Below are 22296 nucleotides of genomic sequence, written 5' to 3' on the forward strand. Positions count from 1 at the left end.
TTGATAAAATGAACAATTATTAGGCTTTACACCTGTATGTGTTCGTAGATGAACATCGATAGTACATTTCTTTGCAAGTGCCTTTTTACAATACGAACATTCTTATGGCTTTTCACCGGTATGTCTTCGTAGATGAATTCCGAGATTAGTTTTTAATGCAAATGCTTTATCACAAAACGAACATTCATATGGCTTTTCACCGGTATGTTTTCGTAGATGGACATTCAAATTATCTTTCTTTGTATATGCTTTATCACAATATGAACACTCATATGGCTTTTCACCGGTATGTTTTCGTAGATGGATTTTCAATTCCGATTTCGTGATAAATGCTTTATCACAACACGAACATTCATATGGCTTTTCACCGGTATGTGTACGTAGATGAAGTCCGAGATTAGTTTTTAATGCAAATGCTTTTTGACAATGCGAACACTGGTATGCCTTTTCACCGGTATGTGTTCGTAGATGAGTATCAAGTACGCTTTTCCACTTAAATGTTCTACTGCAGTAAGAGCAGTCATAAGTCTTGGTATTACGTTTGTGCTTAGTTTGTACATTTGGGACAAGCTCCTTCCTTTCTTTCATCTTGGTAACTATGGTGCCCAATGACTCATCCATCTCATAGTCTTCACTAACTTCATCAAGGTTCTCGTCCACATCAGTGTTATTTAATGTGTTCTGCTCATTGGCATCAATCGTATCACCTTCGTTTACTTCTTCTCTTATTTCGTTGCTTTCGCTATCTCTATTTTCCGTTTGTCGTTCATTGTCCACATACATTGAGGTACATTGATTGACACAACCGTAGTCTTCAGTCTGTGTAGCCACACTGCACAGTTCATTTGGTACATCTGGTACGTCACTGGTCTGTACTTTGAGTATGGTATTATTCTAGATTGAGAACAAGTAAATAGTGAGTTAAAGTCTAGACGTAAGGTTCATAAACGTGTAGATTTTTATAAAATTGTTTCGGGTGTCACTCCTTCCTATCTCTCGGACTTGTTACCAGCAATAGTTAAGCAACGTTCTACTCGTTCTCTAAGGTCTAATTATAATTTTAGTCTTTTTACTCGTAGGACGGAACGTTTTCTGCAGTCTTTTTTTCCTTCTGCTGATAAGTTATGGAATTCTTTAGATTTGCAAATTAGGAATGTTGAATCTCTTTCTATTCTTAAGAAAGATATCTGTGACAAGTTTTTTTCTTTGAAATATAATAAACTATTTAAGGTGACTGCCTACTTTTGGAAATTGATTTAAACTTTTTTTAAAACTTCGATTTTCCGAATTGAAATATAATGCTCATTCCAAATCTGTAAAGAAAAATAGGGTGTCCCGAGCTCGTTTTCGAGATAATCCGCATTTAATGGAAGCCTACGCACGAGCTTTTGGAGTAAAAATTGTGCCACCGGAAGTGGTTAGAAAAAAAATTAAGATTCATAAGATAATAGTCATTTGCAGACTATATGATTACACGAATGAAGGCTAGTCAATCTTTCTACAATAATACATGGTTATTTTCGACAAAAAGGCAAAGAGATACATTGAATTGTCATATTTTTTAGTTTCGGTGCTCTTAAAAATCTCATAAAGTTGAGCAAAAATCCCTACAAACATCTATTTTTTCATGTGTTACTGATTTAAACTTTTCCTAAAATGTTAATGTAACCTAGATTTTTAGGAGTTTTTTCGAATGAGCTATCAAAAAATATAGAGTCCCGTGCAAAATTTGAGGGTTTTGCCCTGTTGAAGCTCAAGACGCGTATGGTTCTTCAATAAAATCTTGTAGATTTTTCAGCGGTTTTTGAGCGCGCGCACATCGTGGGCTCAAATAGAACGTTCAAAAGTAGGCAGCCACCTTAATTATTCTATTTCAAGAATAGCGTCAGTTCTACATGCTCGATTAAGGTTACAAGCCTGGGCATTAAACGAGTACTTGTTTCAAATCAATTGTTCTTCCTCTCCCCGATGTAGATGTGGAATTGAAAAATAATCAATTATGCACTTTTTCTTTAAATGTCCCTTATATGCTGCTCAGAGAAATTCTCTTTTTACCTCAGCTGCATTGATTTGTGGTAGTTTGTGGCAAAATGTTTCTTCAAAAATGCAAAAACTTAGTTGGTTTTTATATGGCTGCCCAGCCCAGCCCAGCCCAGCCCAGCCCAGCCCAGCCCAGCCCAGCCCAGCCCAGCCCAGCAGGGAAAGACACAGCAAGCAGACCAAAGCAGAGACTTACCTTAGAGTCAGTAGAATTTGTGTTCCATCTGTGTTCTCCTGTCTTAATGTTGTAATAAAACACAATCTCTCCAGATTCACAAGCATATCCAAACCAATCTGACTCTGTTTCATCTGAGTCCATATCCTCTCTTTTTATATGGTCACCTGACTCCATTTGAATACTGAAATAAATATGAAATGAACACTATTAGCACACAGAGAATATGGAGTAAGTCTGACTACAGAACAAGGAAAGCAAGTATAGCAGCAGATAGCAGAATGGTGATGGGGCTAAGATTTTTCAGCTTTATCAGCAAAATATATCCTTTTCTTTTACAATGCTCTAAGGTACCTCATTAGCATATACAGGTATCCAGTTATTGCTTGCCGAGACAAATGCAGGGAATTTACCTTAATAATGGAAGGTTCTAATATAGCACATTGCAAAGTCTCACTGCGCTTTATATCTTAAGATTAATGGGGGGCTTTATGGGCTGAATATAAAGGAACTATTAGCAGCTGTGTAGCTTACGATCATGAGTGAATTGTTAGCATATCATTAGTATTATGCCTTGAAATTAGAATATTTGTTGGTCTGTTGAACTGGGAGACCATCCATCCATCCATCTGTCTGTCCGTCCATACTTTATTTCTCTGTGTAGGTCTTTAAAAGGCAACTTAACAAATCTGATGTGGACCCTACCTAAAAACTAAGAATTACTCCTAAAACTTAAAACTATTAAGAGGAAATTTTTTCAATAATGAGCAAAAATGGCAAAAAGCGCTGAAAACCAGACTTTTGTATGAGTTTTGATCCCAATTTTGGTGTTGGGTTAACACTCAAAACCTTTTTTTAACAGTTAGAAACTGATGTACTATGATAAAATGCCTGTTTGAAGCAGTATTTACAATTGTACAAGGATATTTTGTTGCATTTGTGTTAGTATGTAGCTTTGTCAGGCTTTTTTATAGAAAATATATGGGAAATAAGCAAATGAAGGCCTAAACCTCATTTTCGAATAAAATGTTTGCTTTGGGTTAACAGTTTGATTCCACTTTCATCGGTCATCTCCACTTCCAAACAAGTTAAACTTTCTGAATAACAAGATCTTAGCCTTGTACAACAGCCTTTCTTCAAGAAAATAGTTTTTGGCACTCACTGCTTAAATACAAAAATAATTCTCTCTTAAATTTAATTATTATTTAATTTAGAGTTATATAAAATACATACCCATCTATTTACACTGATATAAGAAATACGAAACAGAGCGCAGTTAACAAACTCATATTGGGGAATAGCCTGGCCCCAAACAGCAATATGGCAAAAGAGCTATTTGGCCAGCCAATGGCGCCCAACAGCCACATCACCTGCACTCTATTCCTAGAAAAACTAATAATAAATATAATTAGTCATATCCTTATTCGTATTTACTGTTGTTCCTTTTAGGAAATAAATTTGTTCTAAGGGCTTATAGTTACTTTTAAGAGCTTTCTTAAAATTGTCTCTTTTCGTAAGTCTTCTGGTCCACTTATCTAAACAGTTCCATGCAATTGGTCCTCTAACTGTACTCAAGACTGTTTTTAGCATCATAACATCATAAATAACTTACCTCACGTATCAGTTGACCAGAAAACTACGGAAGCTTCTAGGGGAAATGCGAGATGCGAGTTGTTTAATACGACATGCGAGTTGATTAAAATCCGACATGCGAGTTGATTAAAATACGACATGCGAGTTGTTTAAAATGCGACATGCGAGTTGTTTAAAATACGATATGCGAGTTGTTTAAAATGCGACATGCGAGTTGTTTAAAATACGACATGCGAGTTGTTTAAAATGCGACATGCGAGTTGTTTAAAATACGAGTTGATTAAAATGCGACATGCGAGTTGTTTAAAATGCGACATGCGAGTTGATTGAAATGCTACATGCGATCGAGTTGCTGATTCCATTTCGAATGACGTCATTTTTTCCTGATGTCCGAGTCTGAGTAAAGTAAGTATTCCCTAGTTTCCTTTCGTTTTATTTTAATATGTTCAAATATACAGAGCTTTTTTTACATTTTATTACGGGCTGAATTCCTTGCGCTTTGTTTTGAGGACTTACTTAGAAGTTTTTAGATGTAACCAGCATCTAGTGAATGCAGGACGATGTCCAGGACTGAGATTATTACAATTATTAAGACTTACTTTCAACTCGCATCTCGCATTTTAATCAACTCGCACCTCGCATTTTAATCAACTCGCATCTCGCATTTAAAATCAACTCGCATTTCGCATTTTAAACAAATCGCATCTCGCATGTCCCCTAGAAGCTTCCGTAGAAAACAGTCTATTTGTGTAGGAAAATCGAACGAAATAACAAGGAATTTGTGAAAATAAGACCGAACTCGAGTCAAGCACAGTCACCAAGGTGAGATGAGAAGGACCACAGGGAGCCCAATAACATGTGTTTAGGGTTTTGTGAAAGGGGAGTGGTGCTGTAGGTGGATTTTTCATTCGGCTGGGCGTACTGCTTATATTTCCAAAAATCAACTTTTGAGCCATAAACGATTGGACTTAAGAAATATAAAGACGTCATAACTGTTGATAATATTTATCAATTTGAGAGCAGTTGTTTCATTAGTTCAGGAGATATAATAAATTAAAGTTGCTAAATTTTGCAGTAAAAATTTCATAGTGTTAATTTGAAAACCATCAAGAGATTTGTCCTCAAATTCTCAGATATCTTCCAAAGCGGTAGGATCTTGCCACTTTTGATGTTTGTTTGTTTATTGCCTGAATTTCCAAGAATTTCATGTTTTTGACAGAAGTTCATATGAACTATGAACTTAGTTATGAACTTCTGTTTTTGATCAAAACAAATTAATGACATCATCGTACGCCCAGCTATTCGTGAGTATAAGCTGCGTACTTATTATCCAATGGTGATTTAAAATATGGAAAGTCCTCCACAGGCAATAATCCGAAAAAAATGCTTTTGCTTTGGGAATTACTAGTTCGAAAATCGTCTGAATTTTAATTCAACTAAAACTTTCTAGTGGATTATGATCTTTATGTCCCTTTAAAACACTGGTTCAAGTTTATTCTCGATATTCCAATACGAAATATGATATTTTTCTAAACTCAAAACCAGTCCTTCAATCCAGCTTTGGACTTCATAGAAATAAAACAAGACCCTGGGGGCATAGCTATTAATGTGCAGTAAAAGACATTTTGCGAAAAACGTTTATCTCATCATTAGATCTAAACATTCATTCTAGCTTCAATAATAATAATAATAATAATAATAATAATAATAATAATAATAATAAATATTTATATAGCGCCTATCCAAATTTGCTCTAGGCGCTTTAAACAAAAAGAAAAACCACAAACTGTGGTAGGCTGTGAGCTTTAAACTTTTATTGTAAAACTTCCTGAAGAAGTCTACAGAGTTAGACGAAACGCGTAGGAGATATAATATATAAAGTTTTACAACCTAGCATCCTAAGTGCTTCTCACTGGTTCCTTTCAAAAAAGTTTCAAAAAGTTTCAACAAAATAGTCGTCAGTGACAATGGAGGAAATGGAAACCGATATTTCTCATCCAGTTCAGTATGAATTATGATCAGGAAGACAGTCTATAGCAAGCTCTCGTTACCAGTCATCACAATAGCTTGCATAGAAATGTGTAGGTATCAGGACAAAGAAGTGTTTGTATTTAGGTATATAATAATAATAATAATAATTTATTAACTTATATTGCGCAAGAATCAACATTTCTTTTTTCTAATGCGCATTACAATCTAATAAGAAACTATAACAATACTAAAAAAATAATAATTTACATGAATAAAAACGTTAAAATTATTAAATCCCCCCCTTCCCCAACCCAGCCAAACATATATATATATATGAATAGATTCATGAATAAAATAAAAATATTGAAACAAATAAAGAATAATCTATTTAAAATATGCCATCTTATAAAAATACGACTTTAGGGGTGTCTTAAATTTGACAAGAGAAGAGATGTTGCGAATGTCCAGTGGGAGCCCATTCCACAGTTTGGGAGAAGCCATTCAAAAAGATCTATCGCCAAGCGTCCTTAGAGACTTACACGTGGGAATGTTGAATAGGGGGGGGGGGGGGGGTACAATTTTTTGCTGCTAAAGGAGGGGGTGGGGGGGGGGCACAATTTTTGTTGACATTAAGTAGGGGGGATCTTGAAATTTTGGAGTATTTTTGAAATTTCCTCTGCCCCCCCCCCCCCCCCCCCCCTGCGGTATACATTATGAATGCAGCCTAAATACATGCAATTTGTTTGTTAGTTTTTTTAGTTTTCTTTTAAAACAATTACAATAAGTTTTACTTTCAACGAAATTTCTCTTCTCCTTGTGAGGGGCCTATTGTCAATTTGATATGGCCCTTAAGAGGGGCTCGTTGACAATTTTTTTTCAAAAATGTCAATAGCCCCTGGGTATGCCCGTGCTCCTCCCGTTGGGGCAAGACATTGATAGGTGCAAAATGTCGCTTTTATGTATATATATATATCTGAGTATCTGAGTATATATACATAAGAGCGCCATAAAGGGCGACATTTGGATACGATATGGGATTTATATAGGAAATTGAAGGCGCGCGAGAAAAAAACGTTCTAGTACATTTTTTTATCGATTTTTTTACTCTCTCGTATTTCGGAGGTCATTATCTTGACCTCGAATTAATATATATATATATATTTAGTTTTTCCGATGATATTTTCACCATTCACTTTAAACTAAATTAGGCTCCCTGTGATTTTAGTACTAACACTAAACACATGTTAATGGGCTCCCTGTGGTTCTTCCCATCTCTTAGTGATTGTGCTTGATGTCAGTTCGATCGATTGGCTCTTGTAATTTTCGCAAATATCTTGTGATTGTGGTCGATATTCCTGCACAGAAAGATCTTTTTCTGGTCAACTGATACGACAGGTAAGTCAGACATGATGTGTTGCGCTGTTTTTTTTATATTTAGTGCTGTTCGTAGGATTAAAGTGCTGATGACTCGAGTCATTTCAGCAGTGTTGGTAACGTTACCTTGCATATAGGGGCGCCTACTTACGTTACCTTGCATATAGGGGCGCCTACTAACGTTACCTTGCATATAGGGGCGCCTTGCATATAGGGGCGCCTTGCATATAGGGGCGCCTTGCATATAGGGGCGCCTTGCATATAGGGGCACTTTCCATAAAAGGCCATCGGTTGAATGATATATGATATGAATTGTATACTGCTGCAAACTAAAACATAGAATATATCGAATAAGGTTGTGTGAATGTAAAAGATTGAAAAAATCAAACTAAAACATGTACGATTTACAAGAGTCTATCCGTGTTTTGAGACCGGTTTTAGCGAGAGTGTTTAGCGATCACTGCCTGAATTAAAAGCACGTTAAATCTCGCAACAATCACGTATTCATGCAGGGGTTTATAAACATCTATTGACTACTAGTGCTGGTTGTATTACATGATTCATTTACAAGGATCTCTTTTATCAAATATAAGCCGAAAGCGCCATTACAGACATAAACTTCATAAACCAGTCACGTAAATATATCAGAGAAATGTTGAAAACCAAATTCGAAAAATTAACTTTACTGCCATGAAACAAACACCGTAGTGATCTACAGGATTAAGTGGTATCAATGTAAAAGTTTCAAGAGAAATTGATTCATTATTGTAAGCTAGGGGCGCCTACTTACGTTACCTTGCATATAGGGGCGCCTACTTACGTTACCTTGCATATAGGGGCGCCTACTTACGTTACCTTGCATATAGGGGCGCCTACTAACGTTACCTTGCATATAGGGGCGCCTGCTAACGTTACCTTGCATATAGGGGCGCCTACTTACGTTACCTTGCATATAGGGGCGCCTACTAACGTTACCTTGCATATAGGGGCGCCTGCTAACGTTACCTTGCATATAGGGGCGCCTACTTACGTTACCTTGCATATAGGGGCGCCTACTTACGTTACCTTGCATATAGGGGCGCCTACTTACGTTACCTTGCATATAGGGGCGCCTACTTACGTTACCTTGCATATAGGGGCGCCTACTTACGTTACCTTGCATATAGGGGCGCCTACTTACGTTACCTTGCATATAGGGGCGCCTACTTACGTTACCTTGCATATAGGGGCGCCTACTTACGTTACCTTGCATATAGATATCAAGCTTTAAACACTAGAGAAAACCTGGTATTTCATCGATATCTATATAATAAACCAGATCTGATTACAGCTGATGTAGCCGTAAACTGATCTTACCAGGAGAAACCCTTTAAAGAGCAAAAAAAGTTATAAAAAGTTCCAAAAGTCGGGTTCCCTGTTGTTACCTTGCATATAGGGGCGCCTTACTTACATTAATTTTTTGTTGTAAGACTACCTTTCTTTTTTTTTTCCATTTGTGATCAAAAATACAAAAAGAATTTATTGTTCCGCAAAAGAATAACAAAGACGACTATAAATGACAAATAAATCTAATGATATACATGGCTGCTGGTCCCCTCTCACACACGAGATATTAATCTGAATATATTCAGAAGGGTATCATCAGGTACCACCTGACTCATTGTCGCCAGCGTTTAGTATTCATACAACTTTCTTTTTTTTTTCTTTTTCCCAACATTTTTTCTTTTCTTGTCTTATCTTAAGGATTTCTTTCCATTAGAAATGCTTCTTGGTGATTTTCTGTGCAGGGGTTTACTCCCCTGATTCTTGGTGATTTTCTGTCCAGGGGTTTACTCCCCTGATTGAAATCAATGGTATATACTTACAACCATCCATCTTGATTTCTTCAAAATCTTGTAATAGTGTTCTTGAAACCCAAATCCTTCACTGGACGTACCAAGCAGCCAAATGACAGCATTGATTTTTTTCGTCAAAATAGGGTACCTAGCGTAGAATTCTAATTGGCTACGAGAGAGGACTGATTTCCGGAAAACAGCTTAATTTGCATACGGGTAGACAGAGAAGGAGATAGATCTAAGGTGTTATAATATTGATTCTTTTGTTGTTGTTTTTTTTTTTTGCTTTTTAGGTTTGACACTCATAGATTGATATACCGCCTCGTGCATCTAGGAAACGTTTACAAAAAACGGAACTTGTCGATGAGTTTCCGAGTTTTTGTTACTGCTATGAACAGGCGTTATTGAAATGCGCAGGTTGTTTTAGTTAATAGCTTTTTTTTTTTCGATTTTTCCCCCGGTTGTCATGCGCATAAATAACTGGAGTTTTGCTTCCTCATCAACTATATGATCAGAATGTAGGGGGAAAATAGCGAGCAGGTAGCAGAATCAGGTCGGACAATATGGAGGCGGATAGTAAAAACAATAGATGTGAAAATTATTGTTTTCAAAAAACAAAACATTTTTCCCCCCTGGGTTGCGTAAAATGCCTTGTTTTTTTTTAAAAACTATGGTCTGCTCTACGAAATGGCAAATCTGTGCAAGATCACACATAAATGGATTTGAATGACGTGTTCATAGATTCATGAATCATACGCTGGCACAGCATGCGCAGCTGAGGCTGTGACTTTAGGCTCTCCTTAGTTAGAAGTAATATTAATGAGCGGTTAAATAATATTTCTAAGAATCCGCATTTTTTTGCAATTCACATATTTTGTTTTTATTTTATTCCGGTTCGGTATCCTAAAAAAACTTCCGTTCTGATTTGCTGTTTGAGCGGGCGGTATTTTTTTTCAATATCTGCCCGCGCTCGTGGTCCGGTATTCTTTGCAGCTAAACAACAAAACAAAACGATAACAAAAACAAGTAAAAAAGCACGGGGGAAAAATTATTTGGCATTGCGTTTTCAATTATTGGAATCAATAATTATGTAGTTAGTGACCGCAAAAAAAAGTACCTTTTTATCTGCTTTTCGAATTTCCTTTAAAGGACTAAACTTGAGAAAAGATAGGAAATTTCATCACATCCATTCAAAAAAAAAAAAAAAAAACACTAAATAAAAAGGTACCTTTTCTAATCATTTGAATTTATTCTTACAATCTATGAAAAGTGTAGGATTATTGACGTTGTAAGAAAGAAAAAAATTTGTAAAAGCTGAATTTATTGTGATTTTTAAATTCTAAATTCAGAATTTTACAAGAAACTTGAGTAAGAATAGCCACAATCTATCACTGATTTTGTTGTCAGTGCAATTTTAGATGGAGCCTATTAACTAAGTAAAAATCTTTTAATAGTGACGTTAGTAACGCAATGCTGTTTTCTCCTGTTACAAAACCGCATCTGTCTAGTTTTACTAATCGAGTGTCATTCCACTTCACTGGTTAAAAGATATACGAAAGCGGTACATTTTTATTAAAATAAACCATTTAAAAGGTGTACACGTTTGAATAAATTCGTACTGAAAAAAGTACTGAAAGAAAGATACACAAAAAATGTTCTAAAGTGCCCCCTCCCAAATAACGGTACAAGCTCCAGATACCAGCACATTGGGCAACCCATACACGTTCCAGAAGTGTATGGTTTGTTTAAGAATTAAACAGGGGCGTGCGGTATTAGCGTGAAATCGCGTTCCTTTTTTAATTTCAATTTGAATTTATTTCGAATCTTTTTGAAATTTGCTTTGAACGCGGAATATTACTTCTCATGAACCATGCATTTTTTAATTATCGTGAGCTGTACGGAGAATGAGCTCGGCTGATAATATACATGAAGCTGTCATGAAGTGGCTTATCGTGAATAAAAATCATAATTTCTGATGAACAATATTTAAAATGACACTATGAGCTCCAATATTTTGTTTATTTTTATTTTTTCGTCTTTGGTTAAAAAATGTAAGTCAATAACAGTCACATTGGGATAAAAGAATATGCACATATCATTTTTGTAACCATCAAGATCGCTGCCTTTTCAGCGTATGGTAGACTAGTGTTGCCACTTGACTTGGTAAAAGGTATTCTGGAGTAGGCTTCACATGAGGGCAATTTCCATTTCATCTACTACATATCAAGCTGAAAAACAACGGATTTATGTCGTTATCAATGTATTGAACAGTGTTAACATATTAACTATCTTGTCAAACCAGGTTGTTTAATATTATACGTTTATTATCATACTATTATACAATTATTGATCATGATATCAACCCCGTGTTATAAAACGGTCGAGTACTTGAACATTTACGATAAAGATGTATAATAAAAATAGATTACATTATATATACTATATTTTATAATATGGATTATTATCATCGATTGTAAAGCGCCTAGAACAATTATTGATATAGACGCTATACAAATAAAGCTTATTACTATGATATTATTATTATAGATTATCATGATTAGATATTACAGCCGGATTATGTTACGAGTGAAAGCGAAAATACAGCTAGCTTCACAAGTAAAATTGTCTGGCTGTAAGCAGTGTTGATAAATTATTCATTGTACGCGACGAAATAAATGAGAAAGAGTGCATGAATAACAACGATTTTTATTGCACACAAGCAGACTTGAAAGTTAGGACCTCAAGGAGATCAACAAAAACAAACTTACTCAAAAGAAGAAAAATAATAAGACGTTAAGAACATTCGTGTATTATCACTCTGTAATTCCTCTATGAAAATGTTCGTAAAACACGGGAAATGAGTGTGTGGTATGGTATATGCAAGGTAACGTAAGTAGGCGCCCCTATATGCAAGGTAACGTTAGCAGGCGCCCCTATGTGCAAGGTAACGTTAGTAGGCGCCCCTATATGCAAGGTAACGTAAGTAGGCGCCCCTATATGCAAGGTAACGTAAGTAGGCGCCCCTATATGCAAGGTAACGTAAGTAGGCGCCCCTAGATTACAATAATGAATCAATTTCTCTTGAAACTTTTACATTGATACCACTTAATCCTGTAGATCACTACGGTGTTTGTTTCATGGCAGTAAAGTTAATTTTTCGAATTTGGTTTTCAACATTTCTCTGATATATTTACGTGACTGGTTTATGAAGTTTATGTCTGTAATGGCGCTTTCGGCTTATATTTGATAAAAGAGATCCTTGTAAATGAATCATGTAATACAACCAGCACTAGTAGTCAATAGATGTTTATAAACCCCTGCATGAATACGTGATTGTTGCGAGATTTAACGTGCTTTTAATTCAGGCAGTGATCGCTAAACACTCTCGCTAAAACCGGTCTCAAAACACGGATAGACTCTTGTAACTCGTACATGTTTTAGTTTGATTTTTTCAATCTTTTACATTCACACAACCTTATTCGATATATTCTATGTTTTAGTTTGCAGCAGTATACAATTCATATCATATATCATTCAACCGATGGCCTTTTATGGAAAGTGCCCCTATATGCAAGGCGCCCCTATATGCAAGGCGTCCCTATATGCAAGGCGCCCCTATATGCAAGGTAACGTTAGTAGGCGCCCCTATATGCAAGGTAACGTAAGTAGGCGCCCCTATATGCAAGGTAACGTTAGCAGGCGCCCCTATATGCAAGGTAACGTTAGTAGGCGCCCCTATATGCAAGGTAACGTAAGTAGGCGCCCCTATATGCAAGGTAACGTAAGTAGGCGCCCCTATATGCAAGGTAACGTAAGTAGGCGCCCCTATATGCAAGGTAACGTAAGTAGGCGCCCCTATATGCAAGGTAACGTAAGTAGGCGCCCCTATATGCAAGGTAACGTAAGTAGGCGCCCCTATATGCAAGGTAACGTAAGTAGGCGCCCCTATATGCAAGGTAACGTTAGCAGGCGCCCCTATATGCAAGGTAACGTTAGTAGGCGCCCCTATATGCAAGGTAACGTAAGTAGGCGCCCCTATATGCAAGGTAACGTTAGCAGGCGCCCCTATATGCAAGGTAACGTTAGTAGGCGCCCCTATATGCAAGGTAACGTAAGTAGGCGCCCCTATATGCAAGGTAACGTAAGTAGGCGCCCCTATATGCAAGGTAACGTAAGTAGGCGCCCCTAGCTTACAATAATGAATCAATTTCTCTTGAAACTTTTACATTGATACCACTTAATCCTGTAGATCACTACGGTGTTTGTTTCATGGCAGTAAAGTTAATTTTTCGAATTTGGTTTTCAACATTTCTCTGATATATTTACGTGACTGGTTTATGAAGTTTATGTCTGTAATGGCGCTTTCGGCTTATATTTGATAAAAGAGATCCTTGTAAATGAATCATGTAATACAACCAGCACTAGTAGTCAATAGATGTTTATAAACCCCTGCATGAATACGTGATTGTTGCGAGATTTAACGTGCTTTTAATTCAGGCAGTGATCGCTAAACACTCTCGCTAAAACCGGTCTCAAAACACGGATAGACTCTTGTAACTCGTACATGTTTTAGTTTGATTTTTTCAATCTTTTACATTCACACAACCTTATTCGATATATTCTATGTTTTAGTTTGCAGCAGTATACAATTCATATCATATATCATTCAACCGATGGCCTTTTATGGAAAGTGCCCCTATATGCAAGGCGCCCCTATATGCAAGGCGCCCCTATATGCAAGGCGCCCCTATATGCAAGGCGCCCCTATATGCAAGGTAACGTTACCAACCCCCCTCAGTCATTTGGAAACGACGCTGTCACGAAATAATCTGTAAAAACTACGAAACGAAGATCAATATACAAGTAAAGTACAATATGAGAGCGTTATTCCATACAAATACACTTCTCTACTTGTTCTATCTTGTCAAACAATTCGATAGTGTGGTGTATTGGAGAACTTTGGTAAAGCAAAATCGAGTAACCGTTGCTTTTTGGTGGTTTACCAAACTTTAGAATATTTAACATACTAAAGCAAAATCATCCTGGGCCAGTTTTTATTGATGATAAAAGAAATTTTCATTCAAGTTTTGAAGTCTGGTTCACTATTAGGGGCCGAATTCAGCTTTTATTAGACTGAAACCAAAGCACATTAGACGCCATCTTGTTTTTTTTGCACAGGAAGCCCAAGATTAAATAATCCACTAAAAAAGCCACTATATTGTTATTTTCATCCCCGTGAGGTCTGCCTCAATCAAGATGATGATGAACATAGAAGGTTGAAGTGAGAAAAAAAAAAACACAGAGAAAATAGATAACTAGAATATTAAAAAACCAAAAACAAGAAAAATAGGAAAGCAGAGGGTAATTTTTTTCACTATGCAATACAATACAATACAATTTCATTTGGTACCTTATACTTAAGAGTACATGGGTGTTTGGTTCCAAATATATCATAGGTATATATATATATACTATGTATTAGGTAATTTTCTTATTTCGTTTTCACGTATCAGCATACATTGATGAATGTAAGCTGATATAGCTTTTTGTAGAGATGCTGATTTTGAATTGATTAAAAACAGGAAACAACTGTCAGCGCTCATGTTGTTGAAATTAATGCTGGTTTTTTTTTCTATGAACTCTCTTAAATCGTTTCTATGAGAGTCATATAGTGGACACCAAACTAGAAAGTGTTTTTCGTTTTCTACTCCCGACTTACACACTGGGCAAATCTTTTCATCGTAAATGAGATAAGGCCTCTTATACCTACCCATTTCTACTTCAAGATTATGGTTGCTAATTCTTAATTTTGTAAGCGCCACTCTGTGCTTAATATTGGTGACTTGACTTAAATATTCTTCAAAGTTATAATCCGTTTTGAACTGACGAAAGACTCTGGGTTTATTTTTATGTCTGGCGTCTTTCCTTTCATCATTGTGGAGGTTGCTCCATAAAATTTGCCTCTTAATGTCATATATTCTTTGGATTATAATTTTTCCATATTCATACCAATCTTGGAGAAAGATCATTTTGTTTCATCTAAATTATCCCCAATCTGAGTTGTTCTAAAGTAGTTTTAATTTTTGATTTTTAGTGCCGTTGTTTATACCTATGAGCCCTGGGGGGGGGGGGGGGGGGGTACTCCTATATATGGACTATATGGGGATGATCCGCTGAACAGGGTATGGTTTTTTGTGCTTCTTATCATAAACAGAGTATGCAATTTCAGTCAAGTTCCAAGTTTTTTCTGAGTTTCTTGTCATATTCAGGGTTTCTACTTTCGTATTGACTGAAACTGGTTATCATGGTCGTAAAAAACGATACGCAAGATGACATAATAATTGAAACAGGAACTCAGTGCAATAAATTATATCTTTTGTCATAAACAGGTTCTACAAATTTGAGTTTTTTTGTCATAAACAGGGTACCCCTTTCAGAATCCCAGCGGAACACCCCTACCCAAATTCTGGTGGAGTACCCCCCCACCCCCGGGCTATGAGCAAGAAGCACTGGGGTCAAGAGAGCCTCTGTAACCCAGGATATTGCTGCTGCAGCAGGTGGCGACGTGCTGCTAATGCATCGCCTTTCACCAATGACATCTGGGTCATTGGTGAAAGGATTTTTCTTATTGGTGAAGCTCAAGCATCTTATCCCCATCGCTATGCTGTTATCCGCTTTCCTTACTCTGTAATATCAAGTTTTACTCCAGAATTACTGTTCATTTCATATTTATTTCAGTATTCAAATGGAGTCAGGTGACCATATAAAAAGAGAGGATATGGACTCAGATGAAATGGAGTCAGATTGGTTTGGATATGCTTGTGAATCTGGAGAGATTTTGTTTTATTACAACATTAAGACTGGAGAACACAGATAGAACAGAAATTTTACTCACTGTGAGGTAAGCCTCTGTTTTGCTCTGCTCTCACTGTGCATTTCATTGCTCTGCTTGTGCTCTGCTCTACTGTGCAGTATTTTAATACATTAAAATTAATTATTTTGATGTGTAGTTTCAGAAATTATCCATAACCCCCCCCCCCCAGAGAAATTTGGAATTTCGGAGGGGTAGGGTCAGAGAAAGAACAAAACTACAGAGTTGGTATTGTTGAAAATTGGAATTTTCAGGGGTGGGGACCTTTAAAAAATTCCTCTGTGGATAATTTCTGAAACTACACAATACATTTAAACGCACAGTAATACTGCATCATACTGAGCCAACACCAAGCAGTTTAGACAATCACTGGTATAGTCATAAGTAAAGACTGTCCTCTAGAAACTGAGGGCATAAAGGCACAGGAAATCGTATACAGCTATTTGAAAAAAGGTTGAATATTGAATACCGCATACTGAATAGTGCATTCCAAGACCAAAGGGTATTGTGGGTCTTGTTAATTTGAAATAAAAAGTAAATATCAGCAATTAACTCTCTGCATGTAAAATTTGACTTGCGCGCTGGCTTTCCTTTTCGTTGCGTTAGCCAATCGGAAACCTTAATTTTGAAACTACGATACCACAAAATATTGTGTCAAAAATACATTCCTTTGACTAAACGTTGTCGTTCATCGGATCATCCCTACGCGCCTAGACCGAAAAGGATAACGCGTAAATTACCCAGAACTTGCGTCATCCAAACTGCTCGCCAGTTTAAATCTAATTCGCCGTATGCTCGAAGTATGGTTTTAGCAAATTAAATGGGATCGGAAACAGCGAGCTCAAGACGTGTTAGATAACATATGCGGCAGCTAGTAACTGTGAATTAATTATCCCCATGATTCTTTTCGGTCTAGGCGCGTAGGGATGAAGCCGATCAAACGACAACGTTTAGTCAAAGGACTGTATAAGAAGCTATTTAGTGAATCGCGATGCCATATATTGAGAAATTGCACAACTTTTAGATATTAATATGGAACAGGTAAATGGTTATAATATTTCACTTGTTGTTTATCTAGAACACCATCCTTAGAGTACAGACCAGTGATGTACCAGATGTACCAAATGAACTGTGCAGTGTGGCTACACAGACTGAAGACTACGGATGTGTCAATCAATGTACCTCAATCTATGTGGACAATGAACGACAAATGGAAAATAGAGATAGCGAAAGCAACGAAATAAAAGAAGAAGTAAATGATGATGATACTATTGATGTCAATGAGCAGAACACGTTCAATAACACTGATATTAACGAGAACCTTGATGAAGTTAGTGAAGACTATGAGGTGGATGAGTCATTGGGCACCATAGTTACCAAGATAAAAGAAAGGAAGGAGCTCGTACCAAATGTACAAGCTAAGCACAAAAGTAATACCAAGACTTATGCCTGTTCTTACTGCAGTAGAACATCTAAGTGGAAAAGCGTACTTGATACTCATCTACGAACACATACCGGTGAAAAGCCATTGAAATGTTCGTATTGTGATAAAGCATTTGTTACGAAAGCGAAATTGGATATCCATGTACGAACACATACCGGTGAAAAACCATATGAGTGTTTGTATTGTGATAGAGCATTTGCACGAAAAGGGAATATGAATAGCCATCTACGAACACATACCGGTGAAAAGCCATTTAACTGTTCGTATTGTGATAAAGCATTTATTACGAAAACGAAATTGGATATCCATGTACGAACACATACCGGTGAAAAATCATTTGAACCAAAATCCTTTTCACACTGCTTTTGTTTTTTAATTATGACTATTGTTCCTGTATTCTCTAAGGAATCAAAAATTTTGATATGAAAGAATTTTAAAAACTAGAGTCGGGGGTAGCTACTTGTAAAGAACTGAATGAAAACAGATGTATCCAGTGCATTACGAAATTTAGTTTTATTACGATCTCTCGAAACAGGTTGTAGAAAGGTTGTAGAAAATGTGTTTGGACTCCAGTAAATTTCACCCGTGGGAATCAGGATGTTCATTCATTTGCTCTCAGTGAATTAATCAGCACGTGATTGCTTAGCTGCAAAGGCCCTATAGTAGCTCTATCACTGCTTTTGAATTTTTGTAATTTTTTCCACTTCTATTTGCTTTTATATTCTTACTGAACTCCCGAACTCAGTAAGCTGTCCGCCTTCCCTTCTTATTTTTCTTCCCCTTCGAGTAGATATTTCAAATACAGTCAATCCAAAAATTGTTGTCGTCGACCAACTCAAGCCTACGCGACTGGACCGAAAGGAACTCTGGGTAGTAATCATTGAAACCGAGTTGACTGCATAATTTTATCTGACTAGTTATGCCTGGTTTACAGCACGAACCTTCGTAGGCGAGCGGGAAGTGTTGAAGGAGACGTTTTTTAATGCCTTCATATTTTCGGAATTGTGAACTGAATCATAACTACTTTGTTTTTCTTTCCCTAACCCCAAAGACATGCATTTGATAGATTGTTTCTCGCCATTATTATCTTATTACTAGCGGGAACAATTAATTCAGAACGAATATTTAACTGCTTCAGTCATGATTTTTTACCCATATTCCTTTCGGTCCAGTCGCGTAGGCTTGAGGCGGTAGACTACAACGTTCTTTGAATTGACTGTATGTTGTGAGCTGTCCTAGTCTGGGATAGATCTTCAGGGCGTGTTTCATGACTGTGTAAACTGTACTGATTTCAGTTGACGAACAAACTTCTGACGTAGACCGTCTGGCTCACAGAAGGAATGAGGTCAGGATAAAAGATCGAGGTGATTGGAATCCACTCCGTCTCGGAACTTGCTGCAGTTCCTAGTAGTGAACCCCCCCCCCATATACCGTAGTAGCTAGGGGAGGGGTGATCTAAATTCCTGACTACCCCTTAAGAATGTAGGGGGAGTGGTGGTCTAAATTCCTGAATACCCTTGGAGAATGTGAGGGGAGGGGTGATCATGAAGATGGAATGTAGAACAGAGGTCCAAGTACGAATTGCAATCACCAAGGCGGGAATTTGAAATATGAAATATGAATACATATTTTTATGGAGAGAAAAGTTTAAAAGTCCGATCAAAATCAGCAGAATCACTTGCTCATCACCTTCGTCGGAAAAACCCCACTCGGCTATAATCCAGCCAGAGTACGGATAAGTTAACATGTCATCTGGAAAAGTAATACAAATAGGAGACCGTGGATACGCTATTTTTGTGAAGAATGTTTGAAGGGAGAAAAAAATATGTATCCGCAAACAGAAAAAAGATTTGTCGAGCGGGAAGACGGTTCTAACTAGCTCAGGAGTGTCTTTGACTTTAGACGAATGGACATCACTCAAATCGGCAATTGAAACAGTGGATACGGAGTTAGTGAACAATGAGGCAACTACTGCATCCAGTCAGTCCGAAACCACCGATCTTCATAAGGAGCCAACCGCGTTCTCTGGATCCATTCAAACCCTTCCGGATGATGGCAGTGCGCAAAATTACGAGGCACAACTAGGAAAAGATTATTTACCAAGAATTTTCACCACTTCTGAACTGGACACTATTTTTAATGCGCTCGGTCCGGAAATGGAACTGACAACAAGGGAACAGCAAAGTGGATTACCTACTGGACAGCAGCAAGTACCCAGTTGGGGATCTCGAATGTACTATTATCCGCCGTCATAGAAAAAAAAAATTATACCAAAGACATATTGTTATTGTTTTGGATTTGCTGTAGCATTTATTGAAAAGTGAAATAAAATATTTTGTTTCTTACAAATGAAGTTGGTGTCATAATTAATGTACATGTTTGATATGAGTAGATATGAAATGACAGTTCTGCATCCGGTGCCACCGGTGCGAACCGGTGCTCTCCCCCAGACCCTACTTTCCGGGCCGGTAACAACGGTGACGTATCCTATAGTGAGGTTCCAGTGATGTTCCAATCCTGCACCCGGTGCCACCGGTGCGAACCGGTGCTCTCCCCCATACCCTACTCCGGACCCGTAATAACGGTGACGTCATGGCTATTCTTACTACCCCGTGTTTCTAGCCATGTCTATTCTTAGTTTGCTGGATTGCACCACATCCTATATTTTACGTCAAAGTTTGATCCTAATAAAATGTTCTGATCTAATTATTCATAAAATATAGTTTTTCTGTCACAAAGCCTATTGTTAAAGGATTAGACTCTTTTTACTTTATGCTTTTGTTTCACCCTAATTGAGTTCTACGAAGTTGACTCATCGAAAAACAAACAATTAAATGACTTGCCCAAGGAAAAAGAGCAAACACGTTTTTCAAAAATCTTTTCCTTTTTTAATTTATTTATAAAACGCTCAATGCATGTGAATACAAAAAAAGTTTAGTTACAGCTCTTTTCATTTTTTAACTAAGTATTATGTTTTGATTGTCAGTATATATTTGTTCAATAGAAACACCCGTCACTTGAAACAATAGAGGACTGTGTTCTGCAAAATTTGCGAGTCAAAAAAACCTACTAGATATCAAGACCACGTTTGTAAACAATAGAAGACTCAACAAACACAGTGTTTTGATTGATTTTCATAGTTCAGTCACTACAGCTAAACTCCGAACTACACATTTTGCCAGTCGGGTATCGACTTGGCTATCGCTCTCAATCGTTTTTTCTACTTTATAAAAAAGTTTTTACAATCATAGGAGGCCATCAGAGTCTGCGTCAGAAAATAATTGAATCATTCGTCTTGCACTTCAGGATTTTGAGTCATAACAAGAGGTTTTAGCGTATTTGATTTTAAAGAAAGTGTATGCATTAAATTACAGTCTTCGCAACGATAAAACATTTGTTTTGTATTTTTGTCACTGATAACAAAAGGGTGTATGCAAACGTCACACACGACTAATTCGTTTTGAGGACTGTGATACGCTTCGTGCCAACAGCAATTCGGGCATTGTGCCACTGATATCTTTAAAAACGATTTGGGTTCTTGACAAGCGTGACACTCTCTTTCTTCTTCTTCTTCTTCTTTTTCTTCTTCGTCCTCACTCTCCGATTCTGAGTCCTCGCTGTCATGTTCCTCTTGGGATTCTTCAGCATCATTGTCACTTTCAGTTTCACTATTGCTAACACCCGTATCATAGTTATCTTCTGTTTGCCTGGCGATCAGATCTGCCAATAGTATTTTGTTGCGAATAAGATTCTTGTCCAAATCAAGCTCTGCCAATCCACTGGTAAAAGTCTTGAGCCCTCTTGGGGCGTTAACTTCTGGGTTGTAAGGTAACAAAGCATACTCGATTAATTCTTTCATGTTGGCTAGTGGAATTCTACGTTGATGATGAAACAGTAATGATGAAAAGGTAAATTATACATGGAATTCCAATACAAAATATCTTTGGATGCTACCATGCTATGAAGTAAATCATGTGCCTTTTGTCGCGGTATGCTTTTAGGGAGCTGTCGTGCCATTCGATTGATTTCATTCTCATCCGATTTCGAAAATTGCTCCTCCTCGCTAGAGGAATCTTCGCTCAGCTCGGGTTCTGTAGATTCTTCTTCTGAAACTCTTCTTCTCTTCATGATGACCTCTACTAGTAAAATGAAGTTCTTGGGATTTGGCTGGGTTTTTTATAGCAGTAAAAGACTCATAGCGCTCATTAGAGGAGGCAAGTGTAAGAAGGCCAGAAAAACATCTGATTTGTACTGTACAAGAAATTTAAGATTTCACTTAGGTTTCTATGGTAACAATTTAGCCTTAAGGACGAAGTAACTATTGGAACAAAAGATTTAGGTTTGTTGACCTTGTAAAACACCTTCCTAACAAAGTTCACTAATTGAATTCTATACACCGGATAATGAAAGGTTCTTCTTATTTACTCAATAATCTGGACTTGGACCTTTTGACTTCAGCTGTTCACAAAACCAGTTTAGTAAGACTTGCGCAGAAAAGACTTCCTAAGGACACGTATAATTTTGGCGTCCTTCATTATAGTTGTTTACTCATAAATTTTTAGTTAAGAATTATTCCCTTACTTTTGGTATAAACTTTGGGGTACTTAAAATAGTATGTTTTGACTTAGAAACACAAGCGACCGTCATCGACGCTTTATTCAGTTAATCCTTTTCTAAAGACTCTTTTTAAGATTAAGGTTCTTAGGTCAATAAGGCCAATATTCTAATTTATTCCTGCAACTCAGTACTTTCACTGGAAACCAGACTCAAACCAGTTTTTGTAAGTAATTCTACAATTATGCTAATTTCTTCTATAAATATAGGTTAGTTTCAGATAGAGAGATGTAGATTGTTAGTCGTGAAACAGTCTTGTAACTACTAGTACTTGTGAGCGTCAATAAAGATCCCGTGGAAACTCTAACCATAGTCTCCCCGACTTCACGACATTTGGTGCAGAACCCGGACACAGAAGGTAAATCATTGTGTCGGCAAC

At 37.1% G+C, this 22296-nt stretch overlaps 1 long non-coding RNA gene across 1 annotated transcript; it reads left to right on the forward strand.

Moving 5' to 3' along the window:
- Window positions 1–7059: 7059 nt before the first annotated feature.
- LOC116287207 (uncharacterized) lies at window positions 7060–17902 on the forward strand. The gene is made up of 3 exons (XR_016121359.1): window positions 7060–7174; window positions 15727–15889; window positions 16938–17902. It is a non-coding gene; the product is annotated as an uncharacterized LOC116287207 (long non-coding RNA).
- Window positions 17903–22296: the final 4394 nt, after the last annotated feature.

This window comes from Actinia tenebrosa, unplaced genomic scaffold, assembly GCF_029948245.1.
Source record: "Actinia tenebrosa isolate PJP-AT-01 unplaced genomic scaffold, QUT_ActTen_1.0 PGA_scaffold5__44_contigs__length_20552954, whole genome shotgun sequence".
NCBI lineage: Eukaryota > Metazoa > Cnidaria > Anthozoa > Actiniaria > Actiniidae > Actinia > Actinia tenebrosa.